Source organism: Mustela nigripes, chromosome 4 (genome assembly GCF_022355385.1).
Source record: "Mustela nigripes isolate SB6536 chromosome 4, MUSNIG.SB6536, whole genome shotgun sequence".
Lineage (NCBI taxonomy): Eukaryota > Metazoa > Chordata > Mammalia > Carnivora > Mustelidae > Mustela > Mustela nigripes.
The window spans coordinates 97,316,910-97,330,241 of NC_081560.1; the positions used below are offsets into that span (position 1 = coordinate 97,316,910).

General features: G+C 50.0%; 1 protein-coding gene across 4 annotated transcripts in view; it reads right to left on the reverse strand.

Annotated features, from left to right (window-relative positions):
• The window catches only part of COBL (cordon-bleu WH2 repeat protein), a 261,336-nt gene that overhangs the window by 234,783 nt on the left and 13,221 nt on the right, over positions 1–13,332 (reverse strand). The gene's annotated exons all lie outside the window — the stretch shown is intronic.

Sequence of the window (13,332 nt, forward strand, 5' to 3'; positions counted from 1 at the left end):
AGCCAACGTGGAGAGAATCTATACGCTGCAAATGACAAAATACTATAAAAAGAAATTTAAAAAGACCTAGAAAAATGAAAAGCTATATCTGGCTTGTGGACTGGAAGACTCGAACAGATTTATAGATTTAACAAAATTTTAATCCAATTTCCAGCATGATTTTTTTTTTTTTGAGATACAAACTGATTCCAAAATTTTGTAAAAGAAGGCAAAGAATGAGAATAGCCTTTCCCACAACAATTTGGGGGAAAAACAAGAAAGTCTGAGGAATCACACTACCCTGTTTTACGAGTAACTTTCAAGCTGCAATACAAAATGGTGGTAAAGGAACAGGTCAGTTAAACAAAAAACCGAGAATCAAGAAATAGATTCTCACAAATATGGTGAACTGATTTTTGATGAAGGTGCAAAGACAAATGAACAAACAAATATCATTTCTTCATTTTATTTCTTTTTTTCCCCCCAAAGATTCTATTTATTTGATAGAGAGAGAGAGAGAGAGTGTGGCGAGGGTCAGAGGGAGAAGCAGACTCCCCGCCTAGCAGGAAGCCCGATACAGGACTCGATCCTGGCACTCCAGGATCATGATCTGAGCCGAACACAGTCACCCAACCAACTGAGCCATGGAGGCAGCCAATGACAGCATTTTCCATATGGTGTTGGAACAACTGGATGCCAGAAGACAACAATGAGAAGGAGGAGGAACAGGAGAAGAACTTTGATGTAAATCCCACACTTTAAACAAAAATGAACTCAAAAGTGAATCACAAGCTAAATGGAAAACTCAAACCACAGAAGAAAATCTCCATGGCCTGGGGTTATTTAGGCAAGAATTTCCAGACATGACACCCAAAACATGTCCAGGGCACAGAGTGGAGGAGGGAAAAAAAAACTAAAACAAAAACAACGGGATTCTAATCTTTTTAGGAAACTGTTAAATAACCAAAAAGACAACCTACAGCCTGGGAGAAAAATACTTGCAAATCCCATATATGACCAAGGAGTTGTATACACATATATAAAGAACCTTCAAAATACAGCATAAGAAAACAAAATCTAATTAAAAATAGGCAAAAGACTTGAACAGAGATTTCCCCAAAGAAGATACACAGGTGACAGATAAACACAGGAAAATGCCCAAAGTCATTAGCCATTGGGCAAATGCAAATGAAAAACCATGATGCACTCCTACTTCGGACCTATAAGAATGTCTGAAAGGAAAAATCTTGGACATTCTGAGTGTTGACGAGTATATGAAGCAAGAGGAACCCTCTGATATTGCTGGTGGGAATAGAAAATGTACACCTACTCTGGAAAACAGTCCGGCAGTTCCTTACAAACATATACCGCATGACCCAAGCAATCCCATTCCTGGGTAGTTACCCCAGAACAATGAAAGTTGAAGTCTGCACAAACACCTGTGAAAGAATGTTTACAGCTTATCAACACACAAATCATGCAACAATGAGAACAACCTGGATGCCTTGAGATGCGTGAGAGATAAGCCAACTGGCACAGATCTGTACAACTGAATGCTACCCGTCCAGGAAAATAAGCGAATTGATACATATACGAAGTTGCACCTCAGAGCTGAGATATCCAGTGAGAGTTATAAGGACCCTGAAGAATTACACCTCTATGGCCTCCTCAAAAAGACAAAAGGGTAGCTATGAAGATCGGTGGCTGTCTGAAGATGAGAAGGGGCCGGTGTGAGCGAGCGTCTCAGGGGTGACCTCCCTGTTCTGTATCCTGATTGTGGAGGTGGCTGCGCAGACCTGTACGTGCATTATAATTCACGGAAGTGGGGGCGCCTGGGGGGGCTAAGTTGGTTAAGCGGCCGACTCTTGATTTCAGCTCCGGCCACGATCTCAGGGTCGTGGGATCAAGCCCAGCAACTGGCTCTGTGCTCCATGCAGAGTCTGCTTGCCCGTCTCCCTCTGTCCCTCCTTCCTGCTCACACTCTCTCTCCCTCTAATAAATAAATAAATCTTGAAAGAAAAAAAAAAAAGACCTTCAAGAACTATACACCAAAGAAGCCAGTTTGACTCTAGATTTTAAAAAATTAAATAAAATTTAAAAATACAAAGAGAAAATAACTGAATTTAAGTATCAGTCTTGAAGACAGAAGTCCACAGAAAGTCCTCTCTTCCCACCTCCTGGATACACTGATGATTCCTTGTTGCCTTTTTTAAGGAATAACAGGAAACCGTCGTTAGAGGTCAGAACTTACTGTTTTCACTTGTGAATAACGGCAGCACAGAGAAACATCCTGGGTAGTAAGTCACCAAGAAAGCAGAGAGATGCCTGCATCAGCAACAGAGGCCGCGCCCGGCACGCCCATCGCTTTCGGGGTCCGGCGACTCCTGCGGGGCATCACATTTTGACGAGCAATGGAAAGCAACTGATTGGTTCACGGCCTTTAGTCCCAAATAACGAACGAGTCTACCACTTGGTTATCCTCTGGGCTAGTCACCCTACTTCTCCCCTCTCCTTTACCACCAGCACCTGCCGGAGAACCAGCAGGGGCTTCACCGTCCTCTCTCACCTCCTAAACCACCTCCGGCCTTTGCTGCCTGAGCCTTGGGACGTCACTGCCCACCTCTGCCCTTACCGCACACACGTCCCCTGGGGTCTCACTCACTCTCCGACCTCGGTGCCATCAGCACCGCAGCACAGCAGAGAAACCAACCAGGTTGGTGTCAGGTGTTACGTATCGTAATCTCGGTTCCCGGAGTCTGCTAGGATGACAGTGAAAACTACGGGAGACTCAGTTACATGTGAACTTGAATATTTGGGATGTACTTACGGTACAATTTCGTTGTGGTTTATCTGAAATGCACGTGTAAGTTGGCATCCTGTATTTTATCTGGCTAGTCTGGCCTCACCAGGCGACGGCAACCTCAGGAACATGGGGCCATGGGACCCCTCAGAGGCAGGAGGGGGGCCCTTCAGAATGAGGCCATCACGGCGGACTCAGCAAGCACCTGTTCTGAGTCGGGTCCCCCGCTGAAGCCCAGCCTTGCTGCCAAGGGGCAGACGCCCCACTTCTGCACGTGCCAGGCTGGCTGCCCTCCACGGCCCCTCGTTCCAACCACATGCAAAGCAAAAGCTGTCATTTTGCTCCTCACTCCAAACAGGTGGCTCCAGATTTCCTGTTCCTGCTCTGCCAGCCACGAAAGGGCTCACAGAGTCAGACACTGGGCCAAGGACGCTTCTGCTGCTTCCGGCTGCGTGACTTTGAACAAGCCCATGCATCTCGCCGCGCCACACATGTGGTGATGCCAGTAGGACCTGCTCTACCCTCCACACGGGGCTCCGGGGACAATGTGCTCTCAGCACTGGCAAAGGGACGTGCCAAATGCCCTTCAAATGTTAACTGTTCTCACCTTCATTGCTGACGAGGTCACATCCCTAGAAACGCCAAATCATGTTCTTCCTCCTCATCCTTCACCTGCAACTGGTCACCAGTCCATGAGTCCCACCCCTGACCCCTGTCTGACAGGCCTCCACTTTCCATCCCCGCCCACGGCCTGACCTGAGGGCTCACAGCTGCCCCCTCTCTCCTGACAGTGGCCTCCCAACATCGCTGCCAGCTGCAGCCTTGTCCTACCATGGCTCCCAGAGCTCGTTTCCCAAAGACAGCAGATGAGCTGGCCTGCCTTCTCGAAGGACCAGCCTCCCTCACCATCCTGAACCAGGCCAAGCACTGCACACCTATCCTTGCTCCCGCCATGCCCTGACTGGGAAGAGCCAATCATTCATTCCTCAGCCAGCGACCTCCCAGGCTCTCCGATGCACACAGCAGGGTGCATACAGTGTCTGTGTACCACAAGCGGACGTTTCCGGGAAGCTATGGAGGGCAGGTGGGCAGCAGCGACCAGCAGAAACCAGTGCCAGTCACTAATTACCTCCAGAGCCAGGAAAAAAGCTGCCACTCTTGAGGAACAGGAACTTGTCCTAATTTCACTGATGAGAACCATGGAAATCAGTGCTTCCCTTTCTGCCCAGCTTGTCAAAAACACAAAGGCAAAGCTGATGCCCATCACTGCACAGAGACTCGCTTTCCCAGCTGAATCTCTCCTCTCTCTGCTGTGCCCTGGCCTGGTTTTCTGTTTATGTGTTCACTAACGTTCCCACATACAGACCCTCGACCGGGTTCCTTATGGAAACAGACGGGGCAGAGAGGAAATCAGTGGTGTAAGAAGAAATCATTGGGAAGTGAGATGTCCTCCCAAATAGTGGCAACCTTAGGTTGGCCACCTTTTCAAATGATATTGGAGAGACAGTGCCCATCCTTGGGCCAAGAGTATCGAGGGCATAATGTGCCATTCAGGGGACACAACACAGCGGCCGGTCCCAGTGTCTGCTGCATCAGCCATGGGCTGCTGGCCACTGGAGGCCACCAAGCACCACCCATCTTCTCTATCTTACTTTGAAATCCAATGGCTCATCGCTGGGGAACTCGGGATTCTAAAGCTACAGGCAAAGCAGAGCGTAGGCCCCCAGCAGAGTGAATGGGAACCTCGCAAGGTCACAGCGCAGGTAGTCTACTCAAGAAGGATGTGTCTGGGGGACGCCTGGGGGGCTCAGTGGGTTAAGCCTCTGCCTTCGGCTCAGGTCATGATCTCAGGGTCCTGGGATCAAGCCGCGCATCAGACTCTGCTCAGCAGGGAGCCTCCTTCCTCCCCTCTCTCTGCCTGCCTCTCTGCCTGCTTGTGATCTCTCTCTCTGTGCATCAAATAAATAAATAAAATCTTAAGAAAGAAAGAAAGAAAGAAAGAAAGAAAGAATGAAAGATGTGTCTGTGTCGCACAACGATCTGTGCTCCAGCAACCTTTAATCTTTTCTTGACCCCAAGATCAGGGGACCCCCCCACCAAATAAACACCAATGTGCAGGCGGAGAGTGAAGAAGCAGTGAGTCATTGTTCTGAGACTCAGACACGACTGTCCAAGCCTGGGCACTCTACTGCCCCTTGTCCTGCTTCCCTGGGGACCTCAGCCTCTCCCACCTCCATGCTGTGGGTGGGCAAAGCTGGTCAGATGACTGCACTGAACAGCAGAAATTCAGCCCCACTGGACCTCACACACACTCCTCTGTCTGCATGAGCACCCTGACCTTCTTCCCAGCCCTGGTGCCCCTCCCTTCTGAGGACTCCTGCACTGGTCCCTCAGACATGGAGTCTGCCCTGAAGTCTGCAGTCATCCTTATCATCCTGTACTGCCCAGACGGTGACCCAGCCCCTCTCCCCACCTAGACGGTACAGTGCCCCTCAAGCAGCTGCTATGAGGTGGCCGAGGTCCCATCAGTCGCCTGCGCTCATGGGCGCACAGTGCACAGCCCTCGATGAGAGGCTGAGGATCCCGAGGCACATGGGAGCGAGGCCGAGATGCTGACACACACGGAGGGAGCTGGGTTGACAAGACACAAGAAGGAAATGAGGTGACAGGAACCAATAAGAGATCTGCCAGAAGGAAAAGTACTGAGCTCAGATGCCTTGTCTAACCGGTTGTCCCCCCCGCACTGGTTTTGGCTTGGGAATATTTCTGACAACCTTGAAAAGTGATCTTGAAGACCATCGGGGAAGTCCCTGTATGCATGAGGACATCAGCGCAGATAAGGAACCACTGTTAGTTTGGTTCCCAGTAAGGAGAAGACAGGACCGCCAGGAAAACCGCGTGGGGAGTGAGCGATGCTTATGGAACCATCTGCAAACAAACCAACCCATGGGGGCTTTGCCCATAGAATAACCACGCCAAAGAAAATGTTAAAAAATGTTATTCTTGCCAATGGGCATGTGGGAGCTCCCACACTATGATCTCTAATTCACACACGCTTGAAATCATCCAGCCTATGTTTTAAAAGGAACACGATTCTGGTTTTGTCATTTAAAATCATCCATTGGATGGAATCAACTGAATCTTCAAATCAACATCGGTTTATTATCAAATTCATGTAAGTCCCCTGAAAAGTGATCTATTCCAAAATTATCTCTTTGTATATTCTAGGGAGACACTAGTTTAAAGTTACTGATAATGTAAAAAAAAAAAAAAAAAAATTGCTGGGGCACCCTAGTAGCTCAGTTGGTTAAGCGTCTGCCTCTGGCTCCCATCATGATCCCAGGACCCGGGGATCGAGTCCTGTGTTGGGCTCCTTTCTCAGTGGGGAGCCTGCTTCTCTCTCTGCCCGCCACTCCCCTTGCTTATGCTCTTGCTCTCTCTCTCTCTGACAAATAAATAAACAAAATCTTAATATTTTTTTTTCCAACTCAGAAGCTGGGGAAGTCCAGGAGCTTGCTGGAGGCTGAGTCCTTGTGCGCGTCGGCCCGGGTCTAGTGGAGGGGGCCTATGCACCAGGCCCAGGCACACACTCACACGCACAGACACCCTGCAGCCCAGACTGCGCGCCCCACCCTTGCCCAAGTTCAATCCCTAAAGTGCCAGAGGTAAGCTCCTACACAATCTGATGCCTTGGTAAACAAACTTACATTTGACGCCCGATACACCTGCACGCATTAGGCCAGTGAAAAGCAAAGAGTGACCCAGCCGTTCCGCCCCTAGGTGTTTACTGGAAAGGAACCCGTGGAACATGCTGTCCTTAAAGAGGAATGAACACGAAGTCTGGATGCTGAATGAAAGAACCAGACCAAGAAGACTGTGTGCTATACCTACAGCCCGGCTTGTAGAAGATTCTAGAAAATGTACACTCCCCTGTGTGGCAAACAGCTGGTCCCCGGCGGCCCAGGGACAGGAGCACACAGAGACGGCTGCAAAGAGGCACATGGAATACGTCTGGGGGTGACAGACCACCCCGCAACTTGCCTGTCATGGCGATTTCAAGGATGTCAACCACGTGCCTCTCGTGGTACATAAGCTCGCCTCAATCTGTTGATTCAAAATATAGTGCGTCTTTTCCAACATACGAGGAGGAAGAATAAATCTCTAACAAAGAACCCCAGTCTTCAAAATGCGAAGCAGGACTGAGTGAGTTAGCTCACCTGTAGCGGAGAACCAACAGAGCCTCTCGCTACAAGACCAGTATCTCTGGGTGTTTGGGGGCTCAAGTTGGCAAAGAAGCCAACTCTTGGTTTCGGCTCCGGTCCCCATATCCTGGTTGTGGGACTGAGCCGCACGTTGGGCCCTTTGCTCAGTGCGGAGTCTGCTTCAGCTTCTCTCTCCCTCTCACTCTCTCCCTCTCCCTTTCTCAAATAAATAAGCAAACATATGTATACATACATAAAGGCTAGTTACTCCATCCTGCGTGAAGGCCACTGGACCACGCCCAGCGTTCTCTGGGTAGAAACAATACTCCCGTTGTAACGACTTGCCAAAGTTTTTCATCAGTCAAGCCCTGCATTAGCTCTGACTTTGCCCAAATAAAAGTTTAATCATTTTTATTTGATCTCACCCGTCACTATCGCATTAGGGATTTACACATAATTTTGTACCCCCCGTCAATGTAGCACTGTCCTCGGAGGCTGCCCGGGCTTACTTTACGGAGAAGTGAGGCTCGCCTGTATCATTTGGATAACTTTGAATGATCCCATCAAATGGAAGTGAAGACAGAGCCCCGGGAACGCCTGGCTTTGCAAGCAGTCAGGACATGGGGCCGCCCACTTACACCATCCCTGACAGGAGCCGCCAGGTACCCAGCAAGACAGGACACCCTGGTGACAAGACGGGACACGACCCACGCTCAGGTCCGTCTGACACATCCCTCCGCACTGCTGGCGCCGCTCCCTCCCCACGGCTCTGTGCCCGTGGCTCCACGGACAGCCACCGCAGCTGGGGATCCACGGGACAATCTCATCTCGGCTTTCTTTTCTGAAAAGTGTCCAATCTCACATGTTGGCACTTTCCCACACCTCGGCACTCTCCTTTTTGAGCATTAGGGAGGGGAAAAGAAATTCCCCCCTAAAGAAACCTCTAAGCGTGTATTTACATGAGCTAATCTTGGTGCGATATTTACAGCTTCTCCGCACGGCTGCTGCGAGGAGAAAGAAGGAGGGTTCTCAGTGTGGGCGGCTTTAGGAGAAGGCCTTTCGGAAAAGTACCCTGGGCTGACTGGAGCCCCACCCTATGGGGAGGGCTGAGGGTGCCTTCTTTTCTGGGTGTTCTGAAAACACTCTGTGCATATCTGACAGCGTGTATCATGGGTCCTCGCTGGGGGTCTGTCCCTCGGTCCAGGGACAAATTTGTCAGGGACAAATTCCCCACCCCTAAGATGCCAGTGCATGGACGAATTTTAATTAATTCTTATCAATTCTTTAATTTAAAAAAATCATAGCTAAGCAAGTGAATACATTCAAAAATAATGCTACTTCAGTAAGAAATGGATCGTGTCCCTTTTAAACACCCATCGTAGGGAGAGAAATCTGACAAAAATTGAACACAGAGACTATTATATGCATGGTTTTAATTCAAAGCTTATTAAACGCTGAAAAGACGATTGACCAAATGCGGATAATGAAAAAGGAGAAATTAATCTTGACTTTCTTTCTTTTAACTCTCGTGTGTGTGTGTGTGTGTGTGTGTGTTATCAAAGCATTATTTACACAAGCTAAACATTCCATGTCTTTTCTTTTTTTAAAACTAACAATGTATTTTCAGAGAAATATTTCTGCAGGAAAACAGTTACATAAATGTCCCTGCGAGTGTTTTAGAGAGCGGTTTCTGTTTCGTGGTGGACGCCGGGGAAGGCTCCACAACCGCTTGGATGGCAGGGGTTACTCACCGCGAGGTGCTAAGTATAGCCCGAGTGCTTGCTTGCATTCTGGGCTTGACTGTCTTTTTTCCAAAGCAACCTGATTAAACCACGTATAGTACATTAAAACATACACAGAAGGGCCTCTGAAGAGGAAATTTTTGTAACACAGAACAATTGTGTGCTACATAAACAGCTCTTTCAGACTAAACAGAGCTCCCCGCCTGGCCTCCCGGAAAGTGGGAATGGCATTTTTATTTCAATTCGTTTAAGGGCTTGATGGGTGGATGAATAAGTGGATGGATTTTCTCTAGCCTGGATGGGACCTCTGACTCACCACTAAATCCCACCTGTGTGGGCTGAATTAGAACCTCTCCCAGGAGAACCCGAGGTCTGTCTTTATTCAAAACCTCCCCAGGAAGAAGACACAAATAAATGGAAAGATATCCTGTGTTCATGGACTGGAAGAATTTTTTTTTAACATTTTATTTATTTATTTGACACATAGAGGGAGAGAGAGAGAGCACAAGCTGGGGGAGCGGCAGGCCGAGGGAGAAGAAGCAGGTTCCCGCTGAGCAAGGAGCCCGGTGTGGGTCTCCATCCCAGAATCCTGGGATCATGACCTGAGCTGAAGGCAGACGCTAACCGACTGACCCACCCAGGCACCCCAATGGATTGGAAGAATCAACACTGATAAAATGTCCATACCACCCAAAGATTCAGTGAAATCCCTATCAAAATTCCAACGGCATTTTTCATGGAACTACAACCACAAAGACCCCAAAAGCAGTCTGACACACACCCCTGGTTAGCAGCCATTAGGACAGAACCCAGCCCCTCATGCTTGTTTAGACCGACTCAGGATCTGGACTGAGAGACCATATCACGCGTCCGGCAAGCCCAGACTGCCTTGGGGCAGCTTCAAAAGGTGGGCACGAATGTCTTATACCGGTTCCCTCAAAAGCAAGAGCCTCATCGCACCCCCGTGAGAGTGGGCTCAACTTGGTGACTTGCTTCTAAAGAATGCAGTATGATGCCAAGTGACACAAAATGTAGATGCTGGTCCTCAGAAAGCAGCCAATCACACCGAGGTGTAAATTACCATTGGGTAGACCCTGTCCCTTCACATACTGCACTGCTGGTCTGAGTCACTGGACACCAGCAACCGGACGGAGCACCTCTGCCCAGCAGGTGTGACTCTGTACCATTTAAAACCACACACAAGCCTGGAGCAGCTTCTCCTGGGTTGAGTACAGAAGACACCAGGCTCTGGGCACAAATCTATCTCCCCCAGGATGGCTCCTGTGGAAGGGACTCCTTTGTCACAGCTCTTCCCGCCCACCCCTCCGCCAGTTGCTCTCCAACCAGACTCTTCCCCGAGCCCATCACCCATGCTCCGTGACAATCATGCTTGTGGAATGAAGGAAGCAGCGTAAAGGACACTGGACTGATGTCTCCTGAGCCACGTCTGTCCAGGCCAGGAAAGCAGGAGATGTTGCTGGTGAGCACTGGAGTTGTACCTGTATACAGGCCTACTGAGGGGGATAAATGACATAATGCACAGAACCTTTGACCCCACAGGTCCTCCCATGACAATTCTATGAGACCAGAGCTGTCCACACTCTGTTCAACCACATCACCTCTCAGACTGGGCACTTGGATGTCACAGACACATCAAGTTGCTTTAAGGGCCTCTGGTCAGCCATCTTTACCTCACACTTATCTCACTGTGGACAAGTCCACAGAGCACACTTTGAATAGCTGCCAGGCCTGCTGCAAACACAGACTCTGCACCCCTGATCTTCAACACCCAGCTCATTGCTTCTTTCTCACTTTATTATTAAAAGTGTTAATGCTTGCCTTTGATTTCAGACTCAAACTGCAGTTATTAATGCACAGATGGTTGTCGTAACTGGCCAAGGTCCCCTGAGAGTTGGTACTAAACATGTCCCATGATAAGTGAGACACGGTGCACACTTGGCAGACCTGGACCTGAACCCCGCAAGCTGCCTCCACCACCTGGTGCGGGAAAACTGGCTGAGGCCCGCTGCCTCCTAAATGAAATGAGTAACGGCCTTCATACCAGAAGTGCTGGAAGTGAAGTGAAGAAGCCAGGAGCCCAGCCCCAGCCCGAGTCTACCCCACACTCTACGGAAGCTCCATTTTCTCCAATAAAATCCGGGCCTCCCCAAGGACCTGACTTCACTCCCACTACTCCTGTCTCTTAGAAAGCCCTCCCTGTGCCTTAGACTTCAACCTAGCACTGTCTTCGAGGGCCCACAGGGATCTTTCTACAAATATGTGAAGAGTACACGGAGGGATTAAGATCTGTGCCAGGTTAACTGTGTCACCTTGCTGACCCTGGTCTCAGTGTCTAAGCTGTGTCCCATGCTCCTCATTTACAAGTGGGAGAAACAGAAGCGCACACGTCCTGGGCTGTTGTAAGGGTTACATGAGGTGACACATATATGTACTTTAAACAGAGCTTGGTAAGCACCCAGTGACGCTGGCTGTGCTTGCTGTATGGGAACTGAGCTTGTAGCGGGAGGTGGGACCACGCTGCCCATGTCCTCACAGAGCTATTCATGGCTCCCTTCAGGAGCCCCTCTCCTCTCTCCTGCCCTGGCCGGGGGCTTCCTCCTCTGAGCTGCCCTGGCCCGGTGGCTCCAACATGCTCTGTCCATCTCTCCTCCACTGGATTTAAGCATCTGGAGGACAGGAGTCCTGCTTCATTATCTCTTAGCCTCTCCTTAACCTTCCTCACATTCAGTAGGAGTACGTGAATGACCTTCTTCCAAAACTCCCCCTTCCCTTCCGCCCAGTTCCCCCCTTCCTATCCATACAGGTCACAGACTTCTCCCAGCTACTCCCACTCAGGGACTTGACACCCTGCGACCTGCGGCTCCCAGAGTTGCACACCTGGAGTCTCTAACACTGTCCCTTCCTCTCCAGGTCAGGGCCTGGGCCACTGTCATGCCAGCTGTCTCAGCCAGTTCCCATCCTCTCCCCATCCCTCACTGGGTCACTCACATCCTGGCTTCAATCTTTAAATGTCTGAGAACATACTCTGTCCATGAAGATGGCACTCTTGTTCTCAAAACGGACGGACCCCCTACTTGTTCAGGATAGAATCCAGACTCCCAGGCCAGCCCTTCACTCCCGGCACCATCCTGGTGTCTAAACAGGTGCCATCCCTCAGGTTCCCCCTCAGCCAGCGGGAGGTCTGTCCACTTGTTGGCCGGCCCCACACTGGTGGGAAGGGGCCTCACACTTCTTCCGCTCACGACAGTCCCCTCCTACAGACCTCAGTCTCTGCCTCTCTACCCAGACCTTTTATGCAACTCTCAACCCCAGCTCAAAACCTGGGGAATTTTCCTCATCTCCCCGCTTCAGAGAGGTGATTCTGCTCTACAGTATGGCCAGACTTTCCTTTCGGTTGGTTTTAAGTGGTCTGCAAAGTCTCGGCTTCTCCTGGTCCCTCTTGGGGTTAGGGGGTGCCTATCAAATAGCGGCGGACCATCTCCCTGGCTTAGAAGGGTGGAGCTCTGGCCTCGCCCCAGCATAATCTGTGAGGAGGGGCCGGATCATTGAAGCAAGGACACCACCACTTCTTAGCAGTTAACTTTGATAGGAAATTCCACAGTAAGACAGTCTCCTGCTAAGATAAAGGGAAAAGACCTTCCATTTTTTTTTTCCCCCAAGAGTCACAATTCTGGTGAGTATTGTGCTTTCAAAACATGGGAACCTGACCTGCATTCATCATCACCCAGATAAAGAATTAGTACCACTATTTTACGTGACACAGGACACAAAGTGTGGTTGCTGATGTGTGTCACAGACACCGTTGCCACCCGGACCAGGCAGTCGTGGTGACACACCTTCAGGGCATGAGTGCAATCCCTGGCTCAGTCTTCCCAGAGCAAAGCTGACACTGTGGCCATGGCTCCCTGAGCTCCTGCTGACATCACCATAAGAAAGACCTACACTTCGGAAACCAGAATGTTCCAAAATATGCTAATAAAGGGTGATTTCCCAAACCTGGTTCCAGAGTTCATACAACAGACCTTAACTTCAGGCTTGTGCTTCTACATTCCCTTGCGTGGAGAAAGGGCACAGAAACTCTTTAGGCTGGGTGCCTGGGTGGCTCACTCAGTTAAGAGCCTGCCTTTGGCTTGGGTCGTGATCCCCCGGTCCTGAGATGGAGCCCCACATCAGGCTCCCTGCTCCGTAGGATTCTGCTGCTCCCTCTACCCCTCCCCACTGCTTGTGCTCTCCCTCTCCTCGCTCTCAATAATAAGTAAATAAATAAATAATCTTAAGAAAAAAGAAGAAGACAAACCAAGGGGGGGAAAAAATCAGAAAAATCTGGACCAGAATCGAACATGCACCAGAAAGCCCCTGATCCAAATCCAGGGATGAGGTCGGCGTGCGCGCATGCCCTGACGCGAACAGCACGGGTGCGGGGAGGGGTGGGAGGCGGTGGGGGGCATCCGCGGGCCCCTGCGCTGATGGAGCAGCAGAAACCGGGCAGGGTCAGCCTCTCCTTCATCACTACTTTCCTTTAGCAAAAGGCGAGTCAAGTGAAGAGGAGGTTTGTCCAAGCGACTGACACCGAGTGCCTAGTACATAT